The sequence below is a fragment of the Carettochelys insculpta genome, chromosome 18 (genome assembly GCF_033958435.1).
Source record: "Carettochelys insculpta isolate YL-2023 chromosome 18, ASM3395843v1, whole genome shotgun sequence".
Taxonomy (NCBI): Eukaryota; Metazoa; Chordata; order Testudines; family Carettochelyidae; genus Carettochelys; species Carettochelys insculpta.
The window spans coordinates 31,805,351-31,818,720 of record NC_134154.1 but is presented as its reverse complement, the minus strand read 5'-3'; the positions used below and the strand labels follow the sequence as shown (position 1 = coordinate 31,818,720).

At 47.0% G+C, this 13,370-nt stretch overlaps 1 long non-coding RNA gene across 2 annotated transcripts; it reads right to left on the bottom strand.

Moving 5' to 3' along the window:
• Positions 1-4,430: 4,430 nt before the first annotated feature.
• On the bottom strand, positions 4,431-13,302 carry LOC142022660 (uncharacterized). Of its 2 annotated transcripts, none has more exons than XR_012648014.1 (4): positions 13,156-13,302; positions 9,703-9,806; positions 8,798-8,915; positions 4,431-5,563 (listed from the first exon to the last, which is right to left on the bottom strand). It is a non-coding gene; the product is annotated as an uncharacterized LOC142022660 (long non-coding RNA). The 2 variants fall into 2 exon arrangements; XR_012648015.1 differs by lacking the exon at positions 13,156-13,302 and adding an exon at positions 10,810-10,895.
• Positions 13,303-13,370: the final 68 nt, after the last annotated feature.

Genomic DNA, 13,370 nt, shown 5'->3' with positions numbered 1-13,370 from the left:
GCAGCTCCGCAGGCCTCATGCTATGCAAGGCGAAGGTGTTGGGGATGGGCCCTTTAAAGGAGTGGCAGCTGCGGCCCCGGATGGGCTCGTCCACCATGCAACCCCGTCTGCAGCGTTTCCTGGCCCTTTCTTTCAAAAGAGAGCTTGGGACAGTGTAGGCAGATGCTCTCTTTTGAAAGAGTGAGTGGCCCCTTTTGAAGTGGCAAATCAGCGGTGCCAGCCCTGGGTCGTATGTGGATGTTATGTTTCAAAAGGACATCTTTCGATTCCTCATTTTTGAAAGGTGCCTTTTGAAAACGCGCTCTGTGGTAGATGTAGCTTGTATAATTTTAAAAAGTCTCAGATGGAGTGAGGTACTCATGGTTTTCACTGCTCAGAACATGGATGATTCCAGGTGTCAATGTGAAGCTCCCAGGGAACCACAGAGCATAACTTGAGGATCACAGCACCAGAGAGCAAGTCAGTTAAAAAAAACAAAAAACAAAAAAAACCCACCCATATATACAACTTGTCTCCTGCACAGTTTGATCTGTATTCTTTGGTGAAAGGACTGCTGAATCTCAGTGATAAAACAGCCACCGCCTAGTTACACTTGCTATCAGGCTAGCACTACTATACTGAAATCTGTATAGAACCATCCTCTTTTCTGCCCATGGTCCCTGAGAAACTCATCTGTCAGCAAGGCCCAAAACCCTTCCACCCAGCCCTTCCCTTTTACTTAGCCCACTGACTTCCACGACTTCATTACTGCACTCAACCCCTATCCTCTATGTTCTGTCTTGCACCGTCTCTGCCTCATGTAGCAGCACCTTTGCATTCTCCTCCAGTGTTGACTTTGCAGGCTCTTGCACTGCAAAGTCCTTTCCACTAAATGCCCAGGCCTGGGTCATCCCACGCAGCTGCTTCCCCCGCTCCCATTTCCATGCCATGGAATACTTCTGAGACAGTAAGAAGACACAGATGACCTAGTGGTTTAGGCTTAGCCTAAGATGTGAGAGACCTAGGCATCATTCACTGCTCTGCCTCTGAAACCTTACATGACTTTGGCCAAGTCACTTAGATTACCTGTGCCTCAGTTCCTCATCTGTAAGACACAGCTAACAGCCTTGCCCTGCCTCCCAGGGGTGATGTGAGGCCTCATCTACTACGACAGTGCAGGGGAAGAAGGAGGAAGCACATCTGCGCTTAAGATCGCCAGATCACCGGTGTGCCTTGCTACACAGCTCAGCATGCATTCCCATAAGCAAGGCTTGGCTCCCTTCTGCTGCTCCTCCCGCATTCCCTTGTCCCTTTCTAAAGGCGCTCGCTGCCATCCTCAAAGGAAAATCAACAACTGCTCCCCACACCTGCCCACAGGAAGGTTTCTCTCCAACACACCTCTCTTGCCACTCCCCTGAAGCCTACACACCCGATCACTATCCTTTGGCTTTCCAGCCTTTCCTCTTACAGGGAACTTAGTCTAGGCCCAGAGTATGGGGCTTCCTGTTGTGGTCCTGCTCTGCTTGGCATGACTGTGGGAGGGAGGCTCCCCTTTCCCTTCCAGGGGGGCAGGGAATGGGGTAAGAAGTTCAATGTAGCCCCTTCAAACTGACATCAGGGTACCTCCCTTTCAGAAAAGCAGGTATGGAGAAAAGCAGCAATGAAGACCACCTATCCCACCAATAATTCCCCCCACCCCCCCAATAGAACCTGCTGCCACACACAGCATCTTCAGCTGGACTGGTGCCAACAATGCCCCATCCTCCCCCCCCCTCCCCCCCGCCTCGAGCATTGGATCTTGGCATTAATATCTCAGAGGCATGCATGGGTCACTCAGCTTTGTGCTACGCATTCAGGTTGGCTGCAGACTTGGGCAGCTGTGGCTTGCATTTTTCAATGCTGTCTTAGCAGCTAAGAGGACCAGAAACATATTTCTATTCAAGTGAATGGTGAGAGTGTGATGGCACAAGCTGGAGCCTTAGGCACAGGCCTTTGGTGCCTGTGCTGAAATCTAGCCCTTGCAGCATGTATGTAAGTTACATCAACTAGTCAGTTCAGCTTGAGGGAACAGCGTTAGATGGATATGTGAGACAATCTTACTCTTGAATTACCCAATGGGCCAGTATTGGGCGTACGTGCTGCTGATGCCTTATGTTACTTTAAAATGATAAAGTACAACTATGTTCCTATGTCAGACAACACTCACCTTTCCTGGCAGCTGAGTCACTGTGGCTTTATTTGTGCCTTCATTTGCACTTCACGCAAGCAGATCATGTACTTACCTTGCTCTGGGCCCCTCAGTGAGAGAAAAAGTGGGATCTGCTGGATAACATAGGGTGTTCAGGGGAGTGCTGTGGCATGAATCACACCTGTGTAAGAGAAGAGGATATGCTTTCAAAAATCTTACAGTTAGTAGATTGATATGACCAGAAGAGACCATTGCTGCCACCCTGTCTGAATTCCTGTGTTACACATGGGATAGGCCATTTCTTAAATCTGGTCTGAACTGAAGAAGCCTGTTTAAACAAAGCACCAATATTCCTTTCAAAATTGTCAGTGCTGGAGATTGCACCCAGCCCTTGGTGCATATTTGCTTACCCTAATTGTTCAACATGTGCCTCATTTCCACTCTGAATTGTCAAGTTTCAATTGCCGCCCCTTTGATCATGTTACACCTATGCATGGTGGAATGAAGAAACCACTATCGAAGTACTGCTCCCCAACTGTGATTGAGTTGCCTCCTTACCTCCTCTTTGTTAAAATTAACAGATTGAGTTCTTCGTTTCTATTGCTAGAAGACAGGTTTTCAAACTTTTAATTGCTCTTATAGCTCTTCTCTGAACCTGCTCCAAGTTATTAGCATTGTTCAGTAGTAACTGGATGCAGCAGTCCAATAGCAGTCACACCAGTGCAAAAATCAGCAGTAAGATAAGCTCCCTCGTCTTATTTGATATTCCTGTTTGCCCAGGAGAGAATCCCCCATCCTGGAGGTGTGGCCTTTAGTCTTTGTCCCTAGGTGTACAGAGTTATATTTAGACATAATAAAAAGCATATTGTTTGCTTGTTCCCTGTCTACAGAACAGTACAGATTGCTTTCTATTAGTGACATGTCTGCTTCCTTGTTGCTACTCCCCAAATCCTTGAATCGTCTGCAATGGTTCTCTCTGATGATTTTGTTTTTTCTTTCGGGTCACTGATAAACAAATTGAATAACATACAGCTAAGAACTTTTCCCTGTGGGACACAAGCTTGCATAATTCTCCATTTATAGTTGCATTTTGAGACCTGGCATTTAACCAGATTTTAACCCACTTAATGAATGTGCTTCATTATTTGACTTTTTTTCAAATTTTTAAATCAAAACATTGTGAGGTACCAATTCCAAACCATGACAAAAATTATAATCTATTACAGCAACACTATTACCTTTATCAGACAAACATGTGACCTCATAAAAATACCAAGTTTGTGTGACAGGATCTGTTTTCCATATACCCATGTTAATTGTCAATTATTACATTATCTAGCTCTAGTTCTTCATTAATTATGTCTCATACCAGCTATTCCACTATCTTGTTGGGGATCAATGCCAGATTGATAGGACTATAATTATCTGGGTTATCTCACTTAATCTCTTTAAATATTTACACAGCATTAGCCTTCGTCTAGAATTCTGCAACTTCCCATGTTCCAAGATTTACCAAAAACAAAAAGAACTTGTTTATCTAGCTCCTCAGCCAGCTCTTTGAAAACTCTTGTACGCATACATACATAGAACACACATTTATTGCACATTTTCCTGCATTATTATTGATGATTCTACCATTTCTATCTAGAGATACTTGTGCTAGGATTTTTTTTATTAACCATATACTTTCAAAAAACCTTTTATTATGCTGAACTCTGCTGGCTAAAGAATTAGTCTTATGTCCTTTTGCGTCCCTTCCCAATTTTTTACAGTTCCTAACATACACTTTATATTCATTATGATCAATTTTCCCTTTTATTCTAATTTTTTAAACCAATGCATTTTTCTTTCTCGACCACTGTTTTGGGGCAATTAATAAAATGTTCTTAAACAACTCCCAATTATAATTTTCATTTTTCTGTTTAAATTCAATATGTATATTACTGAAACCTTAGCATTACCATTTGAGACACACTGCTTCTATAAGACACATAAGGTCTCTTTCCAGACTTGCTACTACCGCTGAAGTCAAATAGGTGCTCAGAACTTCTGAAAAAGTAGCCACAGGCCCAGCAACTGTACAGTATTAAAACAGATCTGAAAATAACATGGACACACATGCTAAATTGTATCATTTCTCACTTACATTTTTTTTTGTTTGTACCTCGTGTTTTTTCTGTCTCATATTCTTTACACATGCATCTATAAACATTTCCCTCCCATACCACACATACATACAATTATATAAAATCTGTGACTGGGAGCTTATATTCATGTTTGTCTTTACTGTACGTAAAACATTTTTGAACTAAATAATATTTCAATTTCTGATTGTTTATATCCTGGGTAGCTTGACAAGAACTAACTGTGCTTGCAAAGAACTTAATGTAGCCAGATTCCACACACACACAAACCAGACAATACAATTACATTTTATTACAAGGAATTTGGAAAACAGATATTTTTAACAAACTTAGCTTTATTAAAGTGTTACCTGGGGCTGTATATAATGGCTTTCACTCACCAGTGTGAAATGTAATGAAAGATAGAAAGGTTTATTAAGCATGATTCAAATGATATCTTAATGACTAACTTCATTTTGTGAAGTGACAAGAAATAAAATGAAAAAAGAAATTAGTTTTACAAATGCTGCCATATGTCTTTAAGAAAATCCAATCAAAACCAACCCCCTTAAAACTCACAGCGCGTGCATAGCTTGAGATTCCCAATGTTTTAAGCTATTTCATTAAATGGTGGTCCATAAGACTGCTCTTCTAAATAGCTGTTGGGGAGTTAGCATATATGTTGGAGTTCATGAGCTGCAAGGGTGGAGATGCTGAAGAAAAGGCTTATGCATTCTTTGATGGCCCAACAGGTGTCTCTGTTTACAAAATGTTATTTTGATTTGGGAAATTGAAGCTGAGATTTTCAGATTTTGCAGCAATGCAGAGATGATTGTGAGCTTCCTGTTAGTTTGTTTTCTATGAGACATATTATCAAGCTATTTTTGAAAAATTACAATGTCAAGTTATCAGATGTTTTGTTTAGGCTGAAAGTCCAGCAATTGGGCAATGGCTACATGAAGTGTTATTCCTGTTGATATACTTAATGCTTTGTTGTACCAACAATCATCATACTATTAAGCTACCTTTCACTAACAATAGCAAAGTCCCTTGTGGATTCCATAGCATCTGTGGCACTTCTCTCTTTCGAGGATGGGGTGGACAGAAGAAAGCTGCTTAGAGAATGGGATGTCGTCTTATTCATTTCGTTTCCTTTTCTTTTTCAATCTGGGTTTATAGGTCGACAGAGGTGTCCATGATGGGAGTGTCGCTTTTATGAAAAGCTTACTGCCTTATTCGATTCACCTGGATAAAAGTATTTCTCTTCCTTGGCCTGTGTGGATGGAATATGTAAAATGTAGGGTTGTAGAGCAATTAAAAATTAATCATGATTAACTGCACTGTTAAGAATAAAATATAATTTATTTGATTTTTTTGGTATTTTCTATCTTTTCAAATATATTCAATTACAACACACTACAAAGTGTATAGGGCTAATTTGGATGCACCCTCCGCAAGTTTAGTGATAACACTAAGCTACAGGTAGAGGTAGATACGAGAGAATTTACTGGATCATGGGCGATCAATATTGTCTGGCTGCACTGCCAACAATTTCACCACTTACTGGGCTCTTAGAAGACATTTGGGGTAAATTACAGCTAAATAACAGTGCAGAATACTGAGAACCAGACTGCTGGCTGGAAACACACTTTATGGGACCACAGGAAACTTGGCCACACCCATGATAAGTGGTCATCCAGCGAACTAAAATCATGCCAGATTATGGAGGTTGCCAGACAACAGAGTTTCGGATTAGAGAGGTTCAACCTGTATCATCAATAAATACAGCATCATCTTCTGACACATCAAGCACTTTGCTGATAAAGCATTTCTAAAAATGATTTTTCTATCATTTCGGAGGTAATGAACCCCCACACATTCCTGACCCACTGATTGTGGGCTTCATCAGATTCTGCCTTTTGTCATCTTTGCCATACTTAAGCACATCCAGTCAGCCCACATTTTGTATAGTCTGTCTTTAAAGGGTTTGTTCTGGAGGACATCAAGCAGCTGTAGAACTAAAGTTAAGCTTCCAAACATTACAGCTGAAGTAGTTTTCTTTTTTTTTGGCCACATGTTTCGCCTCATGTGTCTTGTGTCCTCTGAACATGTCCCAAATAAGCAGAGCAGGTTGCTTGAGAAGTGCTCCTCACACTCTTCCCAGGCATTCAATATTCCCACTTTCAGCCATCCACTCTTGTTCATGTGTACATACAATGGCACCATCAGGAAATTTCATGTTTTTAGGCAAGGCTTCTGTTTTAAAAAGTAGTAACAGTATGGAGCATTGATCCATTGGCCAAACATGATAAAATCACCATAAAAATGGCTTTTTTCATGGCCAGTTGTTTTCTTTAAAACTGTTTTTTCAGCAATCCCATTTACCATTCTTTTGCTGGGCAGATCAAAGGTCATTGGTGTCTTATGCATATTCTTATCAACATTTTATAACAAACCTTTGGAAATACTAATTTTTTTCTTCCAGATCTGTTGGTAGATTTTGTGCTATCTTTGCTCGCTGACTGAGACCATAGCAGTTCATGAAGTGAGTACGCCACCCCACTGATGCAACAAACACTGATGGCTTTACTGTCTTGTATTTGCTGCCTTTCAACATTTGCAGAACACGCAAATGAATTCCAGTTCTAGTGATAAGATACCCATTTTGTTGAAATTCAACAACCCAATCACTGAGATCTTTCTCTAGCTCAAGCTCAGGAAATATGAGGGACATTTTCTCTCGCTTCTTAGCATGTTTTAGTATTGTTTTATTTTTTCACCATTCTCTTACCGTTCTCACTGATACAGAATTCACAAGTAGCAGTATAATTATTGCTTGCTTCTGCACGTTCAACAACGTTAAGGTTGAATGCTGCATCATAAGCAGACTTTTTGATTTCACCATTTTTTATTTTTAATATTACAATAAACCCCCAAGATATGTGCATCTTGTATTTGCGCGATTGGAGGGGGACCCCAGGAAGCTCCAGCCCCAGAGAGCCACCATCACATTGCAGGGGGAGGTGATCCCCCTGTGAAGAGGGAGAGCAAGCTCACTCCCCCGCAGCAACACGCTGTCTACCAGCCACTACCACAAGCTGTGGGCAGGCGCTTCCCAACTGTGCCAGGGAGACGGGAAGCAATCAGCTGGCTCACCCCATGGCCAGCACCACTTCCTCCACTCCCAACCCAGGGGTGTAGTCATCCTTCAGCTGCTGCCCTGCTCCTGCCCACCCAGCTGGCGCTGCCCAGCTGCTGAAGCCCACTCCAAGCACTGCACTCAGTGGCAGCAGTCGGGGGAGAGTGGACGACTCTGCTCCAGCTGAGGCAGGGCGCTGCAGCCAAAGGGGGAAGAGAGGTGTCTGCTCTTCCACCAGCTGTTTGCTCCCCACTCCCTTGCTGCTGCAACAACCGCCGCCACCAGCTCAGAAGCATCCACCTGGCACTAGCACCACCACTGCCCAGACTGCACCATCCACCTGCACTGCGGGGGGCGGGGCACCAGCTCTTGGCCACCTCCTCATACCTCAATAGCCAGGAGAGATGGGCAACATGCAGAGCTCTCGTCTGAGGCAGGTAAATTCTTGGGATAGCGGGGGAACAGGTTTGGGGCTGAGAGGGGTTAAACCTGGGGCATAGGAGTGGACTCTTAGGGGTTTAAGCCTGGTTTGGGGGGCGTGGTTTGGGGCTGCGAGGGGTTTAAGCCTGAGAGTTGTGCGGGCAGTTTTAGGCTGAGTTCTGGCACCCTTTTTTCTAGGAAAAAAGGACTGGGTAAAACTGAGCCCTCAGAGGGCCAGGTTCTCTAGTAGGTAGTGCTCATTATATACCAGCCAGCAGAAAAGCCCTTCCGTCTACCCCCACACCTGAGAAGGGTTTAGCTTCCCCGTGAATTGCAATGTCTTTATCAGAGGTGGAAAGAGAGACCAGAACGAGGCTCATGCATTAGTTGCAGAATGTGCAGTTAGTAGGGGAACCCAGGCCCTCCCATTCCGTTTCCTAGTCTCCTCTCTAGCCACATCTCTCTCTCCTCCATGAATTCGGATACAACATATGGTAACAAAACTGTCAGTCTCAACTGAGCTCAGCATGCAGTCCTACTTCCCGCAGGAAGGCTTTTTCAGCACCCTTGTCCAGCAGCTCTCAGGCTAGGCCTGCCTTCTGTCCCAGACTCCCTGAAACTGAGCTGCGTCCCTCCCTTTTAAACTTCCTGTCCAGTTATAGAATGATCTGCAAATCTGAAGGTGCAGGGACAGCTGGGCCCAGTGCTGGTCTTTAACCTCTTTGGGCCACGCATGGCGTTTGTACACCTCATCAAAATGCAAAATCACCTTCTTTTGCTTCAAAAAGAAATGTGTACATTTTTCATTAGAAGGGAGCACAAGAGGGAAGGTATTCCTGATGAAAACAATTTTAAAAAATTGTTAAGAAAATTGCTTATAAATCCAAAGTAAGTATTCTACCTAAAATTTCAAATGAAATGAAGAAATTATCTGCACGATAAACTTACCTTTTGTGACAAGCTACAGACAGGGAGACATATAAATTGTTGCGTCAGTACTATAGCCAGCGCTAACTGTTCATAACGCATGAATCACAGAAATCTCGAGATAGTGCTGGCGGAGGGCCTAAAATGATAAGATTAAAAAACAGTTTGGTTATTTTTATTTGCCTTCTAGTTCATGGGCCTCCAGAGTAACTCAGATCATGGGCAGTGGTTATTATCAGCTGGGTGGCATTATGCCTCCCCAAGCAGCCAGGTATGGTAATGCCCAACCTCTGCTCCCCCAGCCCCTGGTCCGCTCTCTGAATCCCTCTGTGCAGCGGCTCTCACTTGGGCTGGGATCATGCAGCACACCCTCCCTGCATTACATGACTGGGGAGGCTGATGTCATGCCACCCAGTCTTGTGGCACTCTAGGGCTGGGGCTGCGCAGTCTGAAAAAATTTCTCTTATATTCTCATGACTTCAGGAGCTGGAGCTCTAGGACAAATATCACAAATCACAAGACTCTCAGGATACCCCGACACTGAATCACACACATACGTGCAGGCCCATAGGCCAAGGGCTAGAAACCAAAAGAGCAAGAAGAGCCTTTTTTGAATTCAATTAAAAAAACCCTCAGTAATTCAAGAGCCCCACTGCATGTGAATATGAGACAGTCCTTAATAAATAAGGTCAAACCATACTTTTTTTGCAACCGCTGTTTTACGAACAGGGCACATACATATGGAACAATGCACTGCACATATTAAAGGGGGAGTTATCCAATGTTTCGAGATCACATATTGTTTGCTATTTAGATGAGAGTTGTTCATTGTTTGGCTTTTAGACATTCACCAAAATACCAAAAATAATCAGGATTTTTTTTTAACTTTGCAATTTTGTTTTTAGGAGCCACATAGATGTCCTTACAGAGCTGCATGTATCTCTGGCACTTCAGGTTGCCGATCCTTGCCATAGGTGATGTAGAGTCTTGCTCCCAGCTGTGGGCTGGAGGTTCCTACTGGCTGTGATACCTGCAGTAGGGGAACCATACACTTAGAGAGAGAGCTATGTTCCTTCTAATTTTTTGTTATGTGCACCACTTTGGAGATGATGTGTGCCACTCACCTCATATAGCTGCACATAACAAAATTAATGTGATGGGGTCTTGCATGGATGCCTGACTGTTGATGAGAATTTCAAGTGTACTTGTACTAGACAATAGCACAGCTTTCTGTTACTATTCAGTGTGGTGGGGGATAAGGTTAAGGGGTTGAGTGTGGGAGGGGACATATGGCTGCGGGAGAGAGCTGAAATAGAGAGGTGAGCGCCCAGGGTGAACTCCAGGTAGGAGCTAGGGATGAGGGGTTTGGGGTGAAGGATGGCCTGGAGCTACAGCAGGAAGATCTTTCCAAGTAAATCTCTCCAGATCTCTCTCCCAGCACCTGGCCTGAGGGGACAGAGGTGCCTTTCCTTGCCACAACAGCCCTTCCCATTGGCACATCAGGGTGGGGCTAAGCTTGAGGAGGGTACCCGTCCTCCAGGTGCAGCATGTTGGTGGCCAGACTATCACCTATATAAAGGGCACCTCTATGCCAGCATGGCACATCCACAGAGGCTGGATTCCCTGAGTGCCCATGCAGCACTTAATAGGCTACTGTGTGGCCACACAACTGTGCAACTTATAGGGAACTCAGCTGGGGAGAGAAGGGTTTGGTTTAAGATGTAACACCTGGTTGAGGAACTCACTTATAGATGTGCTGGCAGAATTAAGTTTTTAATCAAGACAGCCAATACTGATATTTATTTTTCAGCTTTTTGTCAAATAAAATGTTCAAAATTCCAGGAGACAATGGGGTGAGATTCTAAAAGTTAAGCTTCCTAACCAAAAATTAATATCACATAAAGTAAATATCCATAAACCAAACTTTAGCACTAAAATAATAGATTTCTTGCACGGCCTGTCCATACATTTTTATCATCACCGTAAAATTTTGGATCAGTTTTTGTGTGTATGGGAAATCAATGTTTACTTACATTTACTAATTAAAATCTTTGCCTTCTGAGACTATCTACGGAGGTGAATACTGTGTTGGGGACTTAGTCTGACGGCAGCTTGAGGGACTCTACAGCAGTATGGTCCGTAAGGGGGCACAAGGCCTTGGGAAACCCTCATCCCCCAGTGCTCCAGGCATGGGGCCCAGGGCAACTCCCTTTATGCCTCTGCACCATCCCTGCTCCACCTCTCCCCACAAGCCATACCCTACCTATTCCTGCCCATGCTCCACCCCCACCCCTTCACACCCCTGCTCCACCCTTTGCCCAAAGCTCCCTCCCCTGAGCAACATAAACTAGGTGACTAGTTGGGGTCCTGACACAGGGTATGCTCCATCATACTCAGTGCAGCAGTGGAAGCAACCAACCAGCCTGCTCCTCTGCACCTGAATCCCAGCCTGCTGTACTCTGCAGATCCAGCCTCACCCGCCCCAAACCCTATCTCCCACCCAGCTCCTGCACCCCCATCTCAGTCCTGCTCCATACCACCAGCCGAGACCCTTCACTCAGAACCTGCTTTCTCAGCAGACCCCTCCCACACTGAACCCCTCATTGGTAGCCTCACTCCACAGCCAAGGTGGAAAGAGTTTCTACTTCTCAGTGAGGGGCCATATTAGTGAAAGCTTTTTTTTTGTGAAGGAGGGTGTTGCTACTCACTTTTGAGTGGCCCCTTATCTGATCTTTCTGTGGGTCAGTAGCCATGACCCAGGAAAGTATCCCCTCCCCTGCTATAAGGCATGTTGGGTGGTGTGGGGTGCTCTAAGGGATGGTACCCAAGTGAAGGTGCTGTAAGACACATACAGGGCGGGGTGGTGGTACTGTAACAGATGTTACCTAGGCAGTGTGCGGAGTGACTCTATAAAGGATGTTATCTAGGTACCACAGGGATGGCACTATAACAGGGATCCAGCCAGTAGAGGCAGGAAGAGCCTCAGAGAGGATCCCTGCCTGCCCAACAGCTGCAAGCCACATAGAAAAGTGGCTGCTGGGATTTGTTTTTCAACAGTTGCAAGTGAGCACGTTGGGGGGCAGGGAGAAGGTTCACATGCTCCCCCACCCCCTTGCACAATTCCATTAGCAGGGGTCTGGCTAGAAACCAGCCAATGGAAGCTTCCTGTGTGACGCAGAGGCAGCACATGACGCACCCTCCCCTGCCCCTCAGGCTCCTAGCTATTCAGGAGTTCCCAAGTAACTCTGCCAGGCTCCCCCTCCACCCTGACTCCTGTCCCCCGCAGTCCCACGTAACCCGCCCCACGTCCTGCTACACTACCCTTATTCCAGAAAACCCAAACCCTCTGCACCCCTCCCAGTTCACAACCTAGACCCCCACCCCGGCCCCAGCCCACAACTACCCGCTTCTCTCAAACACCCTCCCGCCCCCGGGCTCACTCTGCACCCCTCCCAGTTCACAACCTAGACCCCCGCCCCAGCCCCAGCCCACAACTACCCGCTTCTCTCAAACACCCTCCCGCCCCCCGGCTCACTCTGCACCCCTCCCAGTTCACAACCTAGACCCCCACCCCAGCCCCAGCCCCAGCCCCAGCCCACAACTACCCACTTCTCTCAAACACCCTCCCGCCCCCCGGGCTCACTCTGCACCCCTCCCAGTTCACAACCTAGACCCCCGCCCCAGCCCCAGCCCACAACTATCCGCTTCTCTCAAACACCCTCCCGCCCCCCGGCTCACTCTGCACCTCTCCCAGTTCACAACCTAGACCCCCACCCCAGCCCCAGCCCCAGCCCACAACTACCCGCTTCTCTCAAACACCCTCCCGCCCCCCGGCTCACTCTGCACCTCTCCCAGTTCACAACCTAGACCCCCACCCCAGCCCCAGCCCCAGCCCCAGCCCACAACTACCCGCTTCTCTCAAACACCCTCCCGCCCCCCGGCTCACTCTGCACCCCTCCCAGTTCACAACCTAGACCCCCGCCCCAGCCCCAGCCCACAACTACCCGCTTCTCTCGAACACCCTCCCGCCCCCCGGCTCACTCTGCACCCCTCCCAGTTCACAACCTAGACCCCCACCCCAGCCCCAGCCCACAACTACCCGCTTCTCTCGAACACCCTCCCGCCCCCGCCCCGATCCCAGGCTCTCTCTGCACCCCTCTTCGTCCCAGACCCCGCAGCGCCCGCACTGATATCCTGGGAGGGCGCGTCCCCTGCGCACTTCCCAAATTCTCGGCGTGGCCCCCCGCAAACATTCCCGCCGCCCCCGCGCTACGCGGAGCGGAACCCGCCGGGCGCCCTGAGGAACGTTGCCGGGGAGGGGGAGGGGCGGCACGGGGGGAGTTGCCCGGGTGGGGGAAGGGCGCTACGCGGAAGGTTACCGGGGCCGGAGGGGCGGTACGAGGGACGCCCCCTTGTGGGGGACTGACTGCGTGGGTGGAGCCCGACCAGGGGAAGGACGCTGCCCAGGCACGGGACGGCGGCGGGGACTCCTCGGGGCGCGCTGACCCCAGGCGGGGGCCTGCGCCTCCGGAGAAGGGGGCCGAGAGGCTCGGGGCGCGCTGATTGGCGCAGGAGGGGCACAGCGGGGCTCTCG